The sequence below is a fragment of the Mustela erminea genome, chromosome 13, assembly GCF_009829155.1.
Source record: "Mustela erminea isolate mMusErm1 chromosome 13, mMusErm1.Pri, whole genome shotgun sequence".
Taxonomy (NCBI): domain Eukaryota; kingdom Metazoa; phylum Chordata; class Mammalia; order Carnivora; family Mustelidae; genus Mustela; species Mustela erminea.
The window spans coordinates 27,835,128-27,852,512 of record NC_045626.1 but is presented as its reverse complement, the minus strand read 5'-3'; the positions used below and the strand labels follow the sequence as shown (position 1 = coordinate 27,852,512).

The following is a 17,385-nucleotide window of genomic DNA, read 5'->3' as shown; positions in this document are numbered from 1 at the left end:
AAAGCCCATATAGATTCAAGATAATGGACCAGGATCCTAAAGGAATTCTTCTGAGTCCAAAGCCCTACCCATCAACCTTTCTCCTTCCCCTTTCTCTGCATTGAGTATGTGGCTGACATTAAGGCTGGATGTTAATTTCTGAGTGAAATCAGATAATGAAGGCCAAGGTTCTTGAGGGATATCAGATTGTTGGGCCACTTCTGCACTGTCTTGGGTATCAGACCAGATTCTTATCATGAAGTAGCAGGGGTTGGGTGGGCAGACATTCACTGTAAGACAATAGTGTGCTCAAAAGCCTTGAAAGCGGGGACTCAAACAAATATTTGTATACCAGTGTTCACAGTAACATTACTTACAATAGCCAAAAGGTGGAAATGACCTACACATTTGTTGACAGACAAATGGATAAACAAAATGTGGTCTATACATACAATGGAATATTACTTATCCTTAAAAAGGAACATGGACAAACCTGAGGACGTTATGCTTTGTGAACTAAGCCAGACCCAAAAGGACACATACTGATAACTCCACTTATTGTGAGTTTCTGAGAGCAGTCAGACTTAGAGAAACAGAAAGCAGAATTGTGGTCACCAGGGGTGGAGAGGAACAGGGAATAGGGATTGTTGTTTGTGGATACAGAGTTTCATTTGGGGTTCCTGGAAAAGTTCTGGAGAAGGACAGATGGTAACAACTGTGTATGCATACTTAATGCCACAGAACTGTACATTTTTTTAAATGGTTAAAATTCCATGTTATGTATATTTTACCACTATAAAAAATAGAATGCCAAGAAATAATGTATTGATACTTATTAGATGCTCAGTTCCATCTCATTTAATACTCACAATAATTTCAAGAAGTAGGTCTTACCTGTTGCTTTCAATTTTGAGATGAGGGACCTGAGGCAGAAGGAGGTCAAGAAACCTACCTGTGTTCACACAGCCAGTAAAGACCACCATCAGGATTTAAACCCAGTCTGGCTTCTGGGTTTATCCTCTTACCCCCTATGTCAACATTGGCAAAGCCAACTAGCACCCCAGAGTCTAAGGAGAACCTTCAGATCTAGGCAGCGTAGGTACTCCCTGAGCCAGGGCTGTGGCCCCGGATGGGATCTGGTGCCCAAGTGGTGGGCACCTGAACCAGCAGAGGAGGGGCCATCACACTTCTCTGAGACATAGGGTTTAGAGTTTATCTCCAGTTCTGAACGCCTTCCCAGAACCTCATAAATATCCCAGACGTGGGAGGCCAAGCTGGGGTCCATCATCGAGAAGTCCGTGTGGGTGAAATGCCACTTCCTTGGCTTCTGCTGTTTTTTGGCACTGAAGAACTTGGGAGGTTTCCTGCTGGTGGCTGATCCTTGTTTTTTCTTTTCCTTTCATTATTCTGTTTGATGGGGTTTTAGGGGAGGAGAGAAAGACTTTATATTATGATGGAAGGTTTTTTTTTTTTTCCCATTTGCATCTATTTTTTTTCTCCTTTTTTGGATTTTTCTTCTATTTGCTGCCACCTACACACTCCCAACCACACAGGAAGACAACTGGTGAGCTTACATTTAGAATTAAAAGGGGTCTGATGATGCTACTACTCCTGCAGAGGAATTTGCAAATGAGAACGGGTGGTAAGAGCCAAGTGACAAAGCTATCCCATCGACACCCTCTTCATTCTTTGCTTCCTCCTTGTCCTCATCAGAGTTGACTGCAGCCCCAAAGGCCCTACAGACCTTGTCACAATTCATGGTCACATCACAGTCAATTGCAATTTGTGCAGCAAGAAGCATGTCACTAGCAATAGTGGAAGTATGGAAGTTTAGGTTATGTTTTTTAATATACTATTATTTGAAATAAATTTATTTAAAAAGTTGCAAGAATAGTACAAGGACATTTTATAGACTGTTTATTTAGAGACCCCAGGAGCTACACCAAATGCTCCAGTGATGTCCATTGTAGCAAAATGTTGCTGGATTACACCCAGTTGTCACAACTCTCTACTTCTTCTCCATCTGGAACAGTCCTTCGATTTGTTCTTATGTCTCACACACTTTACCTTTTTGAGGATTACAAGGCAGTCTTTGTGGAATGTTCCTTAACTAGGGTTGATCATGTCCTTCCTCATGATTAGACCCAGGTTGTGCATTTTGGGCAGGAAATCCCAGGATTAATGCTCTTCTGTATGTTGGCATCCCTCAGGTGGCGCACAGTGTCAGTTTGTCCTATTCATGTTGATACTGTGATCCACTTAATTAAGAGGTGTCTTCCAGGTTTCCCCATGATAGAATTATTTTTCCCCTTTGTACATCATCGATAGTTTGTGTGTACATATTCTGAGATAAGGTAAACATCTCTTTCGTGATCCTGTTTCATCCACTAGTTTTAGCCTCCACTGGTGTTTCTTTCTTCCCCAAGTTGTTAGTGTGATGATCAATGGTGACTTCCTAACTCCTTCCTTCCTTCTACATTTATTAGTTGGCTTTCTAGAACAATTTCTCCCCATGTTTTTATTCGTTTATTTATATCAACATTGACTCATGGGTTTCTAATTTATTCAGTGGGTCATAATTTATTCCTATCATGATTTATTTTGATGTTTAACTTTGACCTAGATTTGGCCAGCTGGTGGTCCTTCAAGCTGGCCCCTGTGTCCTTTTCATCTAACTGTGTTATTCTTCAAACAGTTCATTGAATTATACTTGGAGTCAGCCATTCCTCCAAGGCTGCCTGGTTCTTTTTAGTGGGTGATGGCAGCTGGAAGCTAAGATCTGGGTGCTGGGTAAGCTTAACTTGCTAGGGTACTGCTACTTCTCAGTGACAGGGCTCACACCCGCCCCCTACAGGTCTTTACTCAAATTTCATCTTCATGGGCCTTCCCTTCTGCCCTGTTTAAAATGGCAGTCCCTGACACCATCCCTAGCCACAGCCTACCCATCTCCCTTACTTTTTCCCTATCACCTATTATTATTTAATACTACAAGTATTTTTATGTATTACTTTATTATACTCCCTCCCAAATATTGGCTTAATGAGGGTAAGCGCTATGCTAGGTGACCAAAACTAGTGAAAATCCCTGTTCTCATTAATGAATGTGAACAATATATAGAATTACCTAGGAAAAGAAGTCAAGGCAAAGTACATATAATAGCCCTAAGCTTAGGAAGACCACAGCCACTTAGGAAATGGCAGGAGGCTGATGGCTGAGGAGGGGAAGAGAAGTAAATGAGGGCATAGCAGCTAGGTGAGCCCACGCCAGGTTGACCTGTGTAGCTCAACAAAAGGGTTTGGTATATCTCCTTAAAAGTGCCACGGGAAGGCCCTGCAGAGTTTTGAGTAAAGGAGTGACCTAATCTACCTTATATTTTTCAAAGACCGTACTGGCTACTTAATGGAGAGATAAGTATATGGGGGCAAGACTTTTAGCCAAGATACTTATATGGAGGTTTTTTCAGTGGCCATAGAGAGATAATGGCCTACGGTGGTGGAAGTATGCATAACAGTAGAATACTTAGCAGATATTTTGGAGACAGACTCCCTAAGACCACTGATGATGGATTAGATGTGATGGGTGAGGAAGTAAGAAGTGTCAGTAATGATCCCTAAGGTATAGTTTCAAGAACAGGGAATTGAATCTGGACCTGTCTGGCTTCAAAGCCTGTCATCTTAACTGCCTTGACATCCTCGGACAGCTATAAGAGAATGAGGCTTTGCAGGTGAATATTTGGTTCAAGAGTTTCTTTATAAAATCTGTCCACACATCCCTACCTACCAGGGAGCCAAATCCCCCTCTAGCCAAAGAAGTGATGATCTAGGCCCTCAACACCTGTGATAGGACCCTAGAGTCCCTTTGCAGGTCTTAACAGAGACCCAGGAGCTGGCAAAGGAACCCCTGTGAAAACCCCAGAACGAGGAATCACATTCCAGCTTTCCTACCCAATACCCCTCCTCTCCTTTCCTCCCGCAAAAATGTTTCTCTTTGTAATTGTCTATAAAAGATTATTGTCTGCATTTTATTTAATTATTCTGTATGAAGTAATTATGAGAGAATAATCAGCCAGTTCGCCGATAACAGACATTTCATAAAAGAACACAAAAGACACTAATAAAGGCAGAGCCAGCCCTCATCGCTGTCATTATTAGTTTCTCTACATCTTTAATTTTCACACATTTTTATTGTTTGCCTGAAATTAATTGTCCATTTCTTTCCCCAATCAGGTTTATTGCAAGTGGGCCACTTCTAGATAGCTATACTGTCGGTGTGTTTCTCTGGCGAACATCCCAGGAGATCTTGTCAATATTGAAATATCTATCTGGGAGGCTAGGAGGAAAAGAATCATAAAATCATTGTGTCTGGATAGTCTAAAGGATATCACAAGAATTCAGCCACTCCCCACCACCCTGCTCAACATCCTCATTTTACAAACTGGGAACCTGATCCTTGAGAGGAGTTTACAGACTTGTTGGTGGCAATCCGGAGACCGAAACCCAGAGCTCTTGCATAAATCAAGAACCGCGGAGCTATCATAGGATTTAACTAATCTGAAGTGGGATTTAGCTTCCAGTTGTAGGTGAACCATTCAGAAGATGGCGTCTGGGGCTTTACCTCTCCTGTGAACATTTGAAGGACAGATCTTCCTTCAGCCCCTAGCTCCTAAGAAAGTCTTGTCATGAATAGACACTTCAGTGGTCCCTAACAGTGTATTAATCTACTAGGGCTGCTGTAACAAAATACTATAGACTAAATAGCATTAACAACAGACATCTATTTTCTCATAGTTCTGGGAGCTGGAAGTCCAAGGTCAGGGCGCCAGCAGATTTGGTTTCTGGAAGGCCTCTCTCTTCAGCTTACAGAGAGCCACCTTCTTGCTGCCTCCTCACATGGCCTTTCTTCTTTGTGTATGCAGAGAACAAGAGCTCTGGTATTTCTTCCTCTTCCTATCAGATTAGGTTCCCAGCCTTATGGCCTTATTTAACTTCCCTATCTCCACATATAGTCATTAGAGGTTAAAGCTTCAATGTATGAATGGCGGGGGGGGGGGGGGGGGAGGATGACACAATTCAGTCTGTGACTGGATAATAATAATAAATTCTATCACAGAATTCTAAGAACAATAATGTCATTTTATTGCAGCATCTTTCTTTTATAACTTTTAAGCTAGTAATGGTAATAATTTCTTGGAAGCCTCAATAGCACTCCCTAGCTTTGGGCCATGGACATAGCGGTGTCTCTCGGACTCCTGAGATGGGCTGTCCCTGAGCTCTCTGCGTTCCTGCCCACTCATCTCAGGAGAGCTGGCTGGGGAGCCTGTGCCAGGGGAGCAGCCTAGGCACGGGGGCAGGCAGAAACTTAGGGGACACCACAGCCTCATTCATGGCCTCGGCGTGATTCACCCTACGTGCTGGGTGTGGACCATGCTTATCTGTCCTCCTTTGTATCCCCAGTGTCAGAAAGTCAGAGATGAATGAATGAGTGAGTGGATGCTCTATATGAGCCCAATTCAGTCACCCAATCCCTCTGCTTTAAATGCTTCGGTGGCTTCCCCACATCCAGATGGTGGAAGCTAACAAGGACTTCCATGATCCGGCCATATCCACCCCTTCTAGGCTCAGCGCTTCTCACTTTGGCACTGGCCCCTTTTTCCCTCTGTCTCTGTCCATGCTAAGCTTCCTGCAGTTTTCAGAATACTTGACGCCCTCCCTTACGTCTACGTCTTTGCTCATACTGTTCCTGCTGCCTGGAAGGACCCTTCCTTTATCTGGCTGGCTGAATTCAGGCATCAAGACTCCCCTCACCTCCTCCTAGTTTGGAAGGTTCTCCCATTTGGGGGTTCTTGTTGCTTTCTATCCAAATCCAGAGTTGTATGCGTACACTAACTTGTCTGTCTCCCTCCATTAAGTATGACACTTTTGTCTCTATAGTCTTACAATCTAACACAAGGCCTGGTACATGAAGGGTTAATTAGCCAAATGTATTACGATATTATTAATTTTTGCATTGTATAATAATAAGGCTAGATTTCCAATCCATAAATCAGAAGCCAGTGCAATACACACCTAGGTAGGAAAGCTTATGGTCTTGGGACCTGAGAGAATTTGGCCAACTCCTGAATTCCCTCCCTGTCTTCTTTCTTTCCATCAGTGGGAGGTGTCTCCCTTATGGTGCTTCATACTTGCTGGAATGGGAAGCTTGGCGGATGGTGGACACGATACAGTAATTTCCAGATCTGTCCAAATCTCCTGAGAAACTTGTGATTACATATTACCAGACTATACTCCCTATTACTAGTGGCTGAATCTCCCCAGGAGAGACCCCAGGTGTCTCTGTGATCAACCAGGTGGCAACCACGAGTATAGCAAGCAGAAGAAGACTAAAACTAGAATTTCTCCCTTGTTTCTCCCTGGTCACTGATGACCTGAGTCCCTGTGGTAAGGTCACTCACCTCTTTAGATTTTTACTTTGGTTTCTGTGCATGTGAAGAAGGTGCAGCTGGATTTGTGTTGGTCAATCCTATTCTCACGGCAGTGCAGCAGAATTTTCACAGAAGCCCAATACATAAAACAGAAAAAAACAAACAGGATTGTAATGATTGAGGATTGAAAAGACTTCGCACTCAGCCTCTTTCTCATTCCACCAGCACTGTCCTGAGAAACCCTCAAGACACTTCCGTGTGGGACTTTCAAGGCTTTCTAGCATATAATTTTGAAAAACCGTAGTTAGACCAGAAAATCTAGGTCTCTACGAGTTGGCATTTTGTGACTCCACATTAATAATGTGCTTACTGGGAGATAAGCCCTCAGGTCACTCTATAGAACAGTCTAGAAAGTTGCAGAACCTCCTCCAGGGCAGGAGAGGGGTCTTGAAAATGTTCAGGAACAGCTCCAAGAAAAAAAGGCAGAAAAGCTGTTGAAAGAAGTCTGGAGCTCGGAGATGCAAAAGGTGTAGGGAGAAGGACATCAGCGAACAGAACACATCGGCATGCTAAAACCAGCAAAGGTTGAAGTGGAAGAATTTAGATGAGTCCAGGGCATCCAAGAAGAATTCTGTAGGTCTCAATAAGAAATCAGTGAGTGCTTATTGTGAAACAGAGATCAATCAGGATTTGTCCCATCTAATTCTTCTCCATGGAGGAAAGTATAACCTTAATAAATCCTTAACCCATATGGTTCTATTTCAAGATAGTGTCATATTCAAAGAAATAAAATTTAGTGACCGAAGGCAACTAAAAATATCTAATCTAGTTTGGTCCCTTTGAGGTTCAAATCATAACACAAGCAATGCTTCTCTAAATACTCCTTTTCTTGCCTCTCCATTTCTTTTCCATCCTCTCTATTAGGATTTTTTCATTCCAGAAGTTCTTCATTTCCCCCTGTATTCATCTGACCCCACCCAACACCCAGATGAAAACCCTTGTCTGGCAAAGATTCTGACCAGGTTTTACCATGTATGTGTCCATGTACGTGGCCACTCCACATTCATGCCTAACTCAAGTTCATTCCTGAATGTTTCTCCTTTCACTTGAATCCCCCTCATAATTTTAACCCACCGGCTCACTTAGAAGAGGTGCTTTGAATGCTGTCCCTAGCACAGCATTTTTTTCTTGAGCCTTGCTATTGTACTCTGCCTGGTTTGGACCTGCCCCTTCCTCACTCCACACCCCCCAACCCACTCAGTCTCCTCCTATCCTGACACTGAGCAGACCCTTAGAAGAAGACTCCCAGTAGATGAGACTTCACGGGGGCAGACTCCAAGGAACCAGGTACCAGATATTCTCACCTTTCGCTCCAAAGACTCTTCACATAAAGGCTGAATCTCCTCCATACCTAGTCACACACAACAAAATGTTTGCACTCACTTGGGGCACCAAGAGTAGTTAATTGCTTGAACTCAACTTTTAAAATCCTGTGTCCTTTTAGCTAGTAGGAGACAGAGACTTGGCCCTAGAGTATCCGTTCAGACAGCACGTGACATCCATCTGTTGGCATTGCAAAGGGACCACTGCAAGCTCTAATCTGTGGGCCTATGTAGAGGAACTCTGCCACAGAAACAAATCTTACCATTTTCGCTCACATAATAAGCAATTGCAATTATGAATCTCCCCACGTTACTTGCTTAATTATTACCTAGGTCAGGCTGAAATACATTTGGTGGAAATCGAGCTGCCTTTCTTTGAACTGAGGCACAAATGCTTTACTCTTCACTGTTAATATCATTGCTGGGGAAATCAAGCTGGCATATGTTTTCAGTAACCACCACTGAGATCATTTTTCTCTCTCTCTCTGGGGTAATTCAGGGAAAGGAAAGCATTCAAAATATTATATTTGCCATCCCCTAGCACATTCATGTCATGTAGCACCTACAATTAATGAGTGGTACTTGTGAGGATGTGAGTCATTACAGCAAAGCATTTAATTCCATTCTTCTCTGACGCACTGATTTAATCCACCCTGAGTTAAACCAGAGCGGTAACGCACCTTCCCTCAATAGAGCTCTATGAGATAACATGGTGTGTCCGAATGACAGTAATTTTGCACATGTACATAGCAGCTTCCAGGCTAGGATCTCCAAGAGTTGCTTCACACATGGTAATTGATGGCACCTCTAAGCGTTACATTAAACATTTAATTGAACAGTTAAATGTGGATTAATGAGGCCATTAATTAATACAGTGGGGAAGTCTACAATTCTTATCTGTGAACCACAGAAAGGATTTCCCCACACCATGTATTTGAAACTCCATCAGGAAAATTCAGAATTGTGAAGCTGTTGGCAGTGGGAAAGAAGGAGTTCAGTGACAGTAGAAATAGCATAAGGCTGGCAGGAAGAAGACCCAGAATTTGGAGGCATGAGTTCAAGACCATATTTTACTACTAACTAACTCTGTTACTATGTAATTCACTTTACCCTCTAGGACTGGCTTCCTAATCTGAAAAATACAGATCTACATACAATGTTATCCCTCAGATTTATTTTATTTAACTGATGCTCTGAGTCTATGAATTTCACCAAATGGCTTCTGGGAATGGCTCAATTGCTCAGCTAGTCAAGTATTTGTTGACTCCTCCTTACCAAACATTTGGCTCAGAGCTCCAGTCCCTCCAGCTACCGTTCTCCAAGGGCAGGTGAAGAACACTGACTTAGATTCAAAAGTCCCACTTCTACTGTGCCACTGCGGAGGTGAGATTCCAGACATGAACAAATGCATCTGGTCTCTGCTCATCATTCTTCTCATGATCAAATGCAAGAAATTGTTGTAAGGATTAAATGAGATCCTTTAAATGAGAACTAAAGAGTGTAATATATATGTGAGCTACTGTTTTTGTCTTTGTTTTTATTATCCTCACCACAGCCAGTGACAGTGGTTGTAGAAATCACATCAGGGCCTGTGGCTACTCCCTCATCCTTCTACTTTCCTTCCCTTCTTCTCCTCCTACCTTAATGTTCATTCTTGAGTTTCCTTTTGTAAATATAGAAAAGACTATTTCTCATCAAGCCTTTTGGTGCCTATGATTCTTCACTCAATAAAATATAATTAAACCCTTTTATAGCTAAATAATGAAAGTGAACCAGAAAGAAAATTCTGGAGTTCTATATGGTGGCATTGCCTCTTTCAAAGTAAACCCTGTCCATTGACCTTCAAGGCAAAGTTTCCTTCTAATCACCCCTTTTCCAAAAGACCATTTTCAGAAATTTTCTTAAATGAAAATGAAGAAGCAAAAGGATTCAGTAAATAATTGTTTGTGCTTCCCTACCACCACCGCCCCCAAATCCACATGAGCAATATATTATTTAACTTTAAGTGAACTTTACAAACTTTCATGGTGAAGTCATTTGGGATGGTCTTTATAAGAATCTTTAAGGCAGAATTATCAAAAGATTAAATTATGTTCGGTAGCATTTTATTACTAAATATGCTTTCATATTTCACATGAAATAAATGAATTCTTTCTTAGCCAAAGTGTTTTATTTTTTACTATGTTTAATAGCAAATCTTAATATTTATTTAAAACACATTTATTGGACACTTACTGTATGGCAGATAATGTGCTGAAGAATATACTTATAAATATATACAGTCATTTGGGTTTTTTGTTTTTTAAATTGTCAGTACTTTTTAACGCCGCTATAGACAATTGAAACATCTTAACTTTTTCCCTTGAGTAATAGACATCATGTGGCTGGAAACTTCTTTGAGGGGACAGTTGTTCTTCATATATATGTCTTAGTATGTGTGTGTGTGTTTTAATTATGTTATGTTAGTCACCATACAGTACATCATTAATTTTTGATGTAGTGTTCCATGGTTCATTGTTTGCATTATACAAACATTTGATCCCTATTTGCAGATTTCATATTGAAAATTCACTGACATACTAAAATTTATTCGTAACCCCAAAATCAATACTCACAGTGTTTCTCACAATACTCATAGTGTCATTCAAGGACATGTGGAGAATGATGAAAAAATTGAGTTGCCTGACTCACACATTCCCAGCTAAGTCAAATAAGAAGACACTCTGCCTTCTTGTTTCAACTGTCATATGGTAAACAAGTGTCTTTTTGTGGTTTATGTAGTGCCACATTTTTTTGTACTTTTGTGCTTTTTGTGATTTTCCTGTTTAAAATGGACTCCAGCCCAGTGCTGAGGTCCTATCTAGTGTTCCTAAAGTTCAAGAAGGCTGCAGTGTACCTTGCAGAGAAAATATTTGTGTTAGATAAGCTTCATTCAGGCATGAATTAAATATGATGTATTATCATGAGAGATATCATGCTGCTGGCCATGACTTCAACATTAATGAATTAATGATATATGTTATATAAGGTACCTTTAAACAGAGACACACATAAAACAAGATTATGTATTGACCAGTTGGCAAAATTGTGATCAGACGCTCTCAAGAACCTAATCCCGTATTTCCCGTAGGAACAACTGCTCAGTATTCACTAATTCAGTGTTAGAAGCAACTTTCTAGAATGTAACTCCCTCAAATAATGAGAATTGAATATATATGTATATATATATATATACACACACACACACACAAATGCATAGAATTGACTATATACACACACACACACACACACACACACACACACACACACACAAATGCATACATGTGTAATAGAGTTAAGTACTAGACACCAATTATAGAGGAGTATAATTAAGCAAACTTATGCAGTATTTTTCTATTTAACCTGTTAATCTCATCAGAAGTTGCTAATTTAAATGAATATTTCTGCCTTTATTAGGATAAATGAAAACCAGTCAGCTGAGTCTTAGGAAACAAAATCATGAGCCTTTAAAACCAAGCTTCACCGTGTTAAGAGCCCTGATCCACCCAAAGATGGTTTATCTTTGTATAAGCCAAGTTTGAATCTCCCCATAACACAGACTCAATTTCCCACACTCACAATGCAAAACATGTCATCTCTGTTCTCTCTCAGAGATCACCTGTCCACTCCGCAGCATGCATTCACCCAAGGTGGACTAGGTCCTGGGTAGCAGAGATGACAGGTCCTCACCTTACACTTTCTACAAGGTCATGGCTTGATAGGGAGATGTGGGATGACTACAGAGGGGAACTCATCCTAGGACAGAGGATGAACGTCAGTCAAAGCTGCCCTAAGGATTAGATACTTGAACTAGGAGATAAGGAGCAGTGAGCATGGTGATCTGGGTGGAACCGCTGTTGCAAGGGTCCCCAGCACTTGTTCTGTGTGAGGCTCCAGAACAGACACCATGGACTGTACCCTCAAAGGCCAGTTTCTCAGGAAAGCTTTCCCTGGACACACTCTCCCCTCCCTGCACACATACATTCCCAGCCATGGCTAGATCTAGATCCTCCCAGAGGACTCCTTTCTTTTTCATCCTGGTACTTACTTGACTAGCATCTGTCTCCCCAATAGGTGGTGTGCCCCCCAAAGCAGGGGCCTGGTATTTCTGTTGTGGTTGCTCCCCGTCACAGTTCCCATTGCCTTACATGCTGCCTGGCACAAAGTGCCAAACTACTGAATGGAGATTGCAGAGTAAGGCCAAGGTCTTATCCCTAGGGCGATAGCTTGCTTGCGGTTTGGCAAATCAAAATATGAGTGGGATTTTTTTCTCATATGGAACAACGTTTCGTCCTGGGAAATGAATGTGCATCCCATAGGTATTTTTATCATCATGTTCTAAGCGTTTTGTGGCCTCTTTGACCTGATAATGGGTAAATTAGCAGTAACTAGAACTGAAAAGAGAGACAACAGAAAGGTTTCAGGCCCTTTAACTTATAGTTTTCAATGCAACCTTTGGTCCCAGCAGCTTGGCCTATGTTCTCAGCTCAGAGTGGAGACTAACATCCACATGGACATGGGGGTTCACATACCTGCTTTTATAATCACTTGATTCAATATAATCACCAGATTTGAGCTTGAGGATCAGCCCAGAATCCCATCCCCAGAGAATTATTTGCTTATCCTTAGTCCCCTTAAATTTCTTTACCATGGAGACCCCAAATCTCTGGGTGTGCGAAGTAAGATAAAGTGCATCCAAGTGGGACAAACGTCATAAGATGCATCATCATAGGTGCTGATCAAGATCAAGATAACCCAAATGGTTAATCCTGAGATGGTAGAAGAATACTATGAAGCATGTGAACCAGGAGGCCTTGCCCTCCTCCTGTTTCTCACTTCTTTGTTGTAGGGTTCTTAAACTCAACTATTCATGTGACTGGCCCCATAATGTAAATAGGTAGAGTGTCCAGGGAGAGCCATGGCAAGCCCCATCCTGAGGGGGCAGCTGCTGCTCAACTCCGTGCAAGAATCTGGGACCAGTGTTGTGTTGCCAAATTTTGATTTTTTTTGAGACAAAGCGGAAGTCTGGCATTCTATCTCTTTAGCTTGTCAGTTTTGTTGCTGTTACTGTTTTTCTGAAGTGCTTTTTGTCGACCATTAGGGAGAAGATAAAGATAAATAGAACCGTGTGCCCATCTAAAGGAGCTTAAGGTCCAGGGGGTAGAGCTAAAGCTCAGGCTTACAAAGATCATCATGCACAGTAGCTGGTGTTCGCTAATGTTATCCACAGAGAAAGAGCATTGGAAAGTTTTACTAGGCATTTTTGATGAGGAGACTTTCTTCTCTTTAGTAACAAGAAACTTCACTATTTCTGCCCCCAGAAAAGGAAGCTATCTCCGCCAATAGGGCCTCTTTGCTGAGCTTGTAGAGTTGTAGAATTGCTTGGAGAATTGTGTTGCAGTGTGGTAAGAAGGCTACCAAAGCTGGTTGCATCAAAGACATGCCTGAGTTAAAGTATGTTCAAACAACTGTGCTGTGCTAGCCTTCTTCAGCTGCCTTTCTTTTTTCTCTTTCCTCATCTGAACTCAGATCCAGGTCCACAACTTCCAATAAGGCATCCTTTCCTGTCCTCACTTAAGAAGAAGGAACAATCAAAACTTTAAGGTAGTGGCAACATTTAAGATTCAGAATTCTAATGCCTTTATAAAATATGGTTACTTTTTCTCCCAACTGTATCTTCAGCAAAGTGATCAGACTTTCCCTGTTTCTGCCAATGCTGAGCCTTAGTAGTGAATATGAAGGGTTTGGGGGCAACCGTTACCGATCCCAGTCTCATTCCTTCTCACACTAGGAATGTGACTGTGGCCGAGGTGCTTAACCTGGTTTATAAGCCATCATTTTCTCATGTCTGTATAAGGTGATAATAGTACCTATTTCTGGGTTGTTTTGTGAAGCTCAAGTGAGATCATACGTGTAATTTTTACATAAGTGAAAAACCTTACCGTTATCCCCAGAGAATTTGATAAGGGAGAAGATCATGTGTAGATCTATATGTGAAGCACAAAGATCTGTATTTGGCACTAAAAAAAAAAAAAAAAAAATGCTCCATTAAAGAGGGTCCATATCATTATTATCGAACAGGAGCATAAATACTTCCTTGCTGTGGAGTATTGTAAAAATAAGTGTACATCTGCAGAATTTCTAATTTACTGCCAATGGAGCAAGTCAGCCTAGGCAAAGCCATACTTAGTATCATACAGGTGTTGGCTGAGCTCTGACCTGGCCAATGGAGAAGCGTGCTCCTCTGGGCCCAGCATGAGGCATGCGGTATTGCAAGCCTGAGTTACGGTGCAGTACATATAGTCCACCCCTATTTCCCGCCTGTTGTAAAGTGGCCCTAGTTAAATAATAAACAATGGCACACTCAGAATTTTCCAGGATTTTTGGAATCCTGGAATAATGATGTGAACAGAATAATCTTCTGAGAGAACCCGACAATTTAAGAAGGAAATTCCCTCTCTCTCTCTCATCAATCTTTTCTCTCTTCCTTCCAGTCCATCCATGGATACAATGAGAAGTGCACTGAAACATTTGGACACTTATTCACTTATCCAGAGGAAAGTTTGTCCTCTGCAGACTTACAGAATTACATCAGTTCCTCAGAGATGCAGTGGGCCTTTCTGTGTGCCAGGCACTGGGCCGGGCGTTGAAGATACAATCACTAGAAAATGCAGTCCCTATCCTCAAGGGTCTCACGGTCTTGGAGACAGGGTTATCTTTGCAGAGCCCCAGCCACCCCTTTTCTCCTTCTAGAGCTCTTCCCATCCTGAGTACCCGGTGTGTTCTCAGCAGTGTGACCAATGTCTTTGTACCAGCGTCTGCATGGCTACATTGCGTTCAAATCTGCATGCGTGTTTAACCTCTTCATATCACAAGGGTGTCTGCTTTTTAAAGGAGAGGATACATGTTAAACCAAAACAGTTATCTCAAATGACAAATTTTGAGGCATTGTTAAAAAGATAAGGGGAGCAAATTTTGAGAAACTGGGTATGCACTTGCCAACTACGTAAGTTGGTTACCAAATACTTCTTGGTCAGGATCCTCCTTGACCTACTGAATAGCTTTACAAGTCCGGTATCCTGTAGGTATCCTTTATCAAAGAGTAGCGGAAAGACTTAAGCTTTCGCCGAGCGTCAAAACCCAGGGACAGTGGGTGGGTTTCTGTTGTCTTTCTCTCTAATTTTCTACAATGGAGCACTTCCGGTGCTGCCCAAGCCAACGTATGGTTTGTCATACTCCTCGGAACACCACAACATGTGTGTAAACACGAAGACTTGATCACGTACTGAGTGTGCCCATCAGAGCTCTCGGAGGGAGCCATCTCCACTGTGGGATGGCGGAAGTCAAATATTAGTCTTAATTTGAACTAGACCATTAACATGCTAGCATTCCCTGTCATTCTAGATAACTTCAGAGCCAATGACTCTCCTGTTCCCAAGTGTTAAAGAATTGCCACTTCAAAGGGTTCCACTCTTTCTCTATTTTTATTAAGAAAACTGATAATGGTTGAAATAAGCCACAGGGGGTCAAAGAGCCAGGTGGCCGGAGAGCTTATACCCGAGATGAGAAACCCTTGCTACCTGCTGGTTTAATAGGCTACCCTTATTTCTAATGGGGCTTGAGTGGAGCTGAAATCGAGGCCGAGAGATCGTATCAGAGCGATCTTAACATCGAACCACCTGACACTGGGTCTGTGGGGGATATTTCATCATTGTCTGCTTGACCTTTGGCCTCTTAGACTTACAGCCCATCATTTATGGGAAGCCGCGACTAAAAAAGCCATTTGTTCCCCGTTGAAGGTACCTGTCCTGACGCGCTGTCAACAGCTGTTTGCATTGCTAACTGTGCCAAGGGAAAACAATTGATGCGGGCAAACTCGAATTTCTAACCACCTCTTTTATTTTTGTCACTCCTGGTGCTAATGATGACCTATATTCTCTACCATAATGATTATCTTAAAAGTCTTTTTGGCTTTGAAGAGAGCATTTGAGTCCTAAGTGCCCGTATTGTGAAAGAATATAATATGGAGAGGTCTATTATCTTAGAATTCATTTGCCCATTTTTTTTCTTTTTTTTTTTGAGGCAGCACTGTAAATTAAACCGCTTGAGTTGGCTTTGTAGGTTTCTTTCTTTCTTTCCTTATTTTTTTTTTTTTTTTTTTGCATACACAGCAAGGATAACTACACCTCAGATTTATGAGCATTGTGAACAGGTTGCCATGGCAACCACTCTGGCTGCTCTACACCAAATAACCTTGTCATGTGAGCATTTATCACAGGAACATCAAGGACTGGATTGCACTGTACGCTCTTTGGCTAAACAGCAGGATTTTTCTGAATAATAATTGGTCGTGGCCTTTTATTCCACCAGTCAGAGTTAATCATCCTCGGAATCTGAAATTAACCATAATGCATTCAAGACGCAGAGTGCAGCCATTCAAAAATTCCTCTTTGGAGGAAGAAAACTTTCGAATGATCTTTGCTCTTTGTTGTATATGACCATTGTTGTTATTGTTATTGTCATTATTATTACTGGGAAGGCTTCAGGAGAGAAGAATGAGGATTTGGGAATGGCACATTAGAACTCATTACCATGATCTAAGTAAAATGGGCATTTTAACCGGCCTATTATTTATGAGAAGTAAAAGGTATTTTAAACTGCCATCAAAACCAGTTTTTTTTTTTTCCTCTCAAATTACCTTTACAGGACATTTGATCATTTGAATGGATTTTACTAGGCTAATTTATTTTCCATAGATTCATGTTTTACTACACACCCAGAAATTTCAGTGTGCTCCTTATGTAGCATATTAGGAGGGAAAATGAATGGGGTGTAAAGGATTAGCGAGCTGTCTCCGTGCCTACACAGCATGCGCGTGTGCGCACACACACACACACACACACACACACACACACGGGCGCTTATGTGCATGTATGTGAACCCACAGGATGGACCCCAGAAAGAAAATAATTACATCACAGGCATACAGCTGGCTCTCTGTCACAGGCAATTATGTTAGAGCAGGGGGGTGGGTGGGTTAAAAAAAGTGTCAGGACTGTTGTTATTCATCAGCAGAGAGATTTTCTGATCCATGAAGGGTTGCCACATAAAATTCTACTAGGGATGAGAACAAACTTCAGCAAATTCACCAAACTTCTTTTCTTGGCTACTTTAACACTGACTGTTCTTCAGAGATCCTCTCTCCGCCCCCTGCTTCTTGTACTTCCCTAGTCCCAGAGTCTTACTTCTTATAGGCCATCCATCATGGTTATTGTTGATAATAATCTCTTCACCTTAAGTGTGGCTTCTCCCAGGGATAGTTACATAAAAAAACCAAACATTGAATCCCAAATGGAAGAACTTGAAAAATAAGTGAATAGTTTTGGTTTTATTTTTAAGAAGGGATCGAAGGATAAAAGGACATTTTGAATTTTTTATTTTTTAAAAAGATTGGTTTATTTATTTGAGAGAGAGAGAGAGCAGGGGGAGGGGCAGAGAGAAAGAGAATCCTGAAGCAGACTCCCTGCTGAGCTGGGAACCCAATGCAGGGCTTTATCCCAGGAC

At 41.6% G+C, this 17,385-nt stretch overlaps 1 long non-coding RNA gene across 1 annotated transcript in view; it reads right to left on the bottom strand.

Annotated features, from left to right (window-relative positions):
• Positions 1-459: 459 nt before the first annotated feature.
• LOC116572353 overlaps positions 460-17,385 on the bottom strand; it is a 55,151-nt gene continuing 38,225 nt past the window's right edge. The window contains exons 2-3 of the long non-coding RNA XR_004278268.1: positions 6,431-6,498; positions 460-1,386 (exon numbers count right to left, since the gene is read on the bottom strand). This is a non-coding gene — a long non-coding RNA (uncharacterized LOC116572353). The remainder of the gene's footprint in view (positions 1,387-6,430; positions 6,499-17,385) is intronic.